The sequence below is a fragment of the Anastrepha ludens genome, chromosome Y (genome assembly GCF_028408465.1).
Source record: "Anastrepha ludens isolate Willacy chromosome Y, idAnaLude1.1, whole genome shotgun sequence".
NCBI lineage: Eukaryota > Metazoa > Arthropoda > Insecta > Diptera > Tephritidae > Anastrepha > Anastrepha ludens.
This window is the reverse complement of record NC_071504.1, coordinates 1592848-1598847: the sequence shown is the minus strand read 5'-3', so window position 1 is coordinate 1598847 and position 6000 is coordinate 1592848.

Below are 6000 nucleotides of genomic sequence, written 5' to 3'. Positions count from 1 at the left end.
ATACCTATTGGTAGATAGGGTCTCGAAATATAGGTCAAAACGTGGACCCGGGTAACCTTCGGATGTGTATGTACAATATGGGGATCAAATCGAAACTGTTTCTTGAATGCTTTAGTTCAGAATATTTCCATCCGCTCCGTGACTAGGGTCTCGAGATGGAGACCAAAACGTGGAGCCTAGAATGTGTTTGTACAATATGGATATCAAATGAAAGCTGTTGATAAGTGCTTTAATACTGGGTAATTTTCATACCTATTGATGACTAGGGTCTCGAAATATATGCCAAAACGTGGACCCGCCGTGGCTTTGCACCGAATTTAACCAAACTTACGCACATTGTTAAGTAAGTATTGAAAATGGGTTTCGTAAAGTTTGGTTGTAATTCGGAGCACTGGCAACGGGTACAGCGTTCTTTTGAACCAGCCATAATGTCGCTTACTTTTTTAAAGCTGGGGGCGGAACTGAACTGTCAAATTGACAGTGTGAGTTGCAATGTGTCAATATTTCTTTCTGATTTGGATGCCATAAGGAAAAAACGTAAGTGCAACATGTAAAAATTGTTTGTGAATTTGTTTGGAGTGGATTTTGGAACAGTGAATAATTTCTTACGAAATTTGAGAATTTAATGTGAAATCCGAATGAAATTACGTGTTCGTGGAAAAAAAAATTTTTTTCGTTTTTTTTTTTGAAAAATATTAATGGATACTGGGTAAAAAAGCTCCAATGCTTAATAAAACATATAAATTGAAACGAAAAATTCATGGATGATCAGGAAAAAAGGCGATTGTTTCTTAGTTATTCATATGCGTTGGTTTGAAATTTAAAAACAATTTCCTTTTTTCCTGATTTTCAGTTTATATATACTAATATTATAAAGAGGAAAACTTTGTTTGTTTGTTTGGTTGTAATGAACAGGCTCAAAAACTACTTGACCGATTTTAAAAATTCTTTCACCATTCGAAAGCTACGTTATCCACGAGTAACATGGATTATATTTTATTTTGGAAATAGGGCTATATCTCGGTCAAAACGTGGACCCGGGTAACCTTCGGACGTGTATGTACAATATGGATATCAAATGGAAGCTGTTGGTGAATGCTTTAGTTCAGAGTATTTTTCATGCCGCTCTGTGACTAGGGTCTCGAGGTAGAGACCAAAACGTGGACCCTAGAATGAGCTTGTACAATATGGATATCAAATTGAAGCTGTTGGTGAATGCTTTAGTACAGAGTATTTTTCATGCCGCTCCGTGACTGGGGTCTCGAGATATAGGTCAAAACGTGGACGCGGGTAACCTTTGGTTGTGTATGTACAATATGGGTATCAAATGAAAGCTGTTGATAAGTGCTTTAATACGGGGTAATTTTCATACCTATAGATGACTAGGGTCTGGAAATATATGCCAAAACGTGGACCCGCCGTGTCTTTAAACCGAATTAAACCAAACTTACACACATTGTTAAGGAGGTATTGAAGATGGTTTCCGTATAGTTTGGATACCTATTGGTAGATAGGGTCTCGAGATATAGGTCAAAACGTGGACCCGGGTAACCTTCGGACGTGTATGTACAATATGGGTATCAAATGGAAGCTGTTGGTGAATGCTTTAGTTCAGAGTATTTCCATCCGCTCCGTGACTAGGGTCTCGAGATGGAGACCAAAACGTGGACCCTAGAATGTGTTTGTACAATATGGATATCAAATGAAAGCTGTTGATAAGTGCTTTAATACGGGGTAATTCTCATATCTATTGATGACTAGGGTCTCGAAATATATGCCAAAACGTGGACCCGCCGTGTCTTTAAACCGAATTAAACCAAACTTACACACATTGTTAAGGAGGTATTGAAGATGGTTTCCGTATAGTTTGGATACCTATTGGTAGATAGGGTCTCGAGATATAGGTCAAAACGTGGACCCGGGTAACCTTCGGACGTGTATGTACAATATGGGTATCAAATGGAAGCTGTTGGTGAATGCTTTAGTATAGAGTATTTTTCATGCCGCTCCGTTACTGGGGTCTCGAGATATAGGTCAAAACGTGGACCCGGGTAACCTTTGGTTGAGTATGTACAATATGGGTATCAAATGAAAGCTGTTGGTAAGTGCTTTAATACGGGGTAATTTTCATACCTATTGATGACTAGGGTCTCGAAATATATGCCAAAACGTGGACCCGCCGTGTCTTTGCACCGAATTAAACCAAACTTACACACATTGTTAAGTAGGTGTTGAAGATGGTTTCCGTATAGTTTGGATACCTATTGGTAGATAGGGTCTCGAGATATAGGTCAAAACGTGGACCCGGGTAACCTTCGGATGTGTATGTACAATATGGGTATCAAATGGAAGCTGTTGATAAGTGCTTTAATACGGGGTAATTTTCATATCTATTGATAACTAGGGTATCGAAATATATGCCAAAACGTGGACCCGCCGTTTCTTTGCGTCGAATTAAACCAAACTTACACACATTGTTAAGTAGGTATTGAAGATGGTTTCCGTATAGTTTGGATACCTATTGGTAGATAGGGTCTCGAGATATAGGTCAAAACGTGGACCCGGGTAACCTTCGGATGTGTATGTACAATATGGGTATCAAATGGAAGCTGTTGGTGAATGCTTTAGTTCAGAGTATTTCCATTCGCTCCGTGACTAGGGTCTCGAGATGGAGACCAATATGTGGACCCTAGAATGTGTTTTTACAATGTGGATATCAAATGAAAGCTGTTGATAATTGCTTTAATACTGGGTAATTTTCATACCTATTGATGACTAGGGTCTCGAAATATATATCAAAACGTGGACCCGCCGTGTCTTTGCACCGAATTAAACCAAACTTACGAACATTGTTAAGTAAGTATTGAAAATGGGTTTCGTAAAGTTTGGTTGCAATTCGGAGCACTGGCAACGGGTACAGCGTTCTTTTGAACCAGCCATAATGTCGCTTACTTTTTTAACGCTTGGGGCGGAACTGAACTGTCAAATTGACAGTGTGAGTTACAATGTGTCAATATTTCTTTCTGATTTGGATGCCATAAGGAAAAAACGTAAGTGCAACATGTAAAAATTGTTTGTGAATTTTTTTGGAGTGGATTTTGGAACAGTGAATAATTTCTTACGAAATTTGAGAATTTAATGTGAAATCCGAATGAAATTATGTGTTCGTGGGAAAAAAAATTTTTTTTCGTTTTTTTTTTTGAAAAATATTAATGGATACTGGTTAAAAAAGCTCCCATGCTTAATAAAACATATAAATTGAAACGAAAAATTCATGGATGATCAGGAAAAAAGACGATTGTTTCTTAGTTATTCATATGCGTTGGTTTGAAATTTAAAAACAATCTCCTTTTTTCCTGATTTTCAGTTTATCTATACTAATATTATAAAGAGGAAAACTTTGTTTGTTTGTTTGGTTGTAATGAACAGGCTCAAAAACTACTGGACCGATTTTAAAAATTCTTTCACCATTCGAAAGCTACATTATTCACGAGTAACATGGATTATATTTTATTTTTGAAATAGGGCTCGAGATATAGGTCAAAACGTGGACCCGGGCAACCTTCGGACGTGTATGTACAATATGGGTATCAAATGGAAGCTGTTGGTGAATGCTTTAGTTCAGAGTACTTTTGATACCGCTCTGTGACTCGGGTCTCGAGATATAGGTCAAAACGTGGACGCGGGTAAACTTTGGTTGTGTATGTGCAATATGGGTATCAAATGGAAGCTGTTAATAAGTGCTTTAATACGGGGTAATTTTAATATCTATTGATGACTAGGGTCTTGAAATATATGCCAAAACGTGGACCCGCCGTGTCTTTAAACCGAATTAAACCAAACTTAAGGAGGTATTGAAGATGGTTTCCGTATAGTTTGGATACCTATTGATGACTAGGGTCTCGAAATATATGCCAAAACGTGGACCCGCCGTGTCTTTGCACTGAATTAAGGGGGGGGGGGGGGGGGTAAGGGATAAAAATCGATTTTTTTTTTTGCATGTTATTGTAGTAAAACATTTCAAAAATACCGTGTTAAAATTTTAAGTCAATCCGAGCAGAACTTTTTAAGTTATAGAGCATAAAGCCGAGCCGCCTCAAACATCTGCCGAGACTTAGCAGTTGCGCGCATAGTCCGTTAAAACTTTAAACGCGGTTTTCTCGAACCTTTTTTTTTAAAGTGCGTAGTCATTGGCATTTGAAAACTACACAACCGATCCTTTTGAAATTGTGCACACATATTTTACATATAAAAAACCTCCCCCAACGTTTTTTTTAGCCATTTTTTTTTTATATTAAGGTGGTTTTACACCTACAAAATGGCGCCATTTTTTCGTCAAAAATCACTTTTTACTTCAACCGACTACCAAATGGCTGAAAATTAAAATAAATCGTCAAAATAAACGTTGGGGGGAAGTTTAACTCATACTTTAACTAAATTATTCGATTTTTTTGATTTCAGATGATTCTACACTGAGATGTGCTGACTACTGCAAAATGTATTTTTGAAAAGACGTCTACGTAAATGTGCTCTCATTCGCTCATTTTGCAATATTTTTACATGAACATTTTATCAAATATTCTTGAAATGTTACTTTATAATATGCAACAACTTTTAATAAACTGACTTGAACCGTTTCGCTACAATAAATTCATGAAAAAAGTGTTTTTTTTAGCGTTTATCCCTTACCCCCCCCGCCCTTAAAACAAACTTACGCACATTGTTAAGTAAGTATTGAAAATGGGTTTCGTAAAGTTTGGTTGTAATTCGGACCACTGGCAACGGGTACAGCGTTCTTTTGAACCAGCCATAATATCGCTTACTTTTTTAACGCTTGGGGCGGAACTGAACTGTCAAATTGACAGTGTGAGTTACAATGGGTCAATATTTCTTTCTGATTTGGATGCCATAAGGAAAAAACGTAAGTGCAACATATAAAAATTGTTTGTGAATTTTTTTGGAGTGAATTTTGGAACAGTGAATAACTTCTTACGAAATTTCAGAATTTAATGTGAAATTCGAATGAAATTATGTGTTTGTGGAAAAAAAAAATTTTTTCGTTTTTTTTTTGAAAAATATAAATGGATAATGGTTAAAAAAGCTCCAATGCTTAATAAAACATATAAATTGAAACGAAAAATTCATGGATGATCAGGAAAAAAGACGATTGGTTCTTAGTTATTCATATGCGTTGATTTGAAATTTAAAAACAATCTCCTTTTTTCCTGATTTTCAATTTATTTATACATACTAATATTATAAGAGGAAAACTTTGTTTGTTTGTTTGGTTGTAATGAATAGGCTCAAAAACTACTGGACCGAATTTAAAAATTCTTTCACCATTCGAAAGCTACATTATCCACGAGTAACATGGATTATATTTTATTTTGGAAATAGGGCTCGAGATATAGGTCAAAACGTGGACCCGGGTAACCTTTGGTTGAGTATGTACAATATGGGAATCAAATGAAAGCTGTTGATAAGTGCTTTAATACGGGGTAATTTTCATACCTATTGATGACTAGGGTCTCGATATATATGCCAAAACGTGGACCCGCCGTGTCTTTGCACCGAATTAAACCAAACTTACGAACATTGTTAAGTAAGTATTGAAAATGGGTTTCGTAAAGTTTGGTTGCAATTCGGAGCACTGGCAACGGGTACAGCGTTCTTTTGAACCAGCCATAATGTCGCTTACTTTTTTAACGCTTGGGGCGGAACTGAACTCTCAAATTGACAGTCTGAATTACAATGTGTCAATATTTCTTTCTGATTTGGATGCCATAAGGAAAAAACGTAAGTGCAACATGTAAAAATTGTTTGTGAATTTGTTTGGAGTGGATTTTGGAACAGTGAATAATTTCTTACGAAATTTGAGAATTTAATGCGAAATACGAATGAAATTATGTGTTCGTGGGAAAAAAATTTTTTTTCTTTTTTTTTTTGAAAAATATTAATGGATAATGGTTAAAAAAGCTCCAATGCTTAATAAAACATATA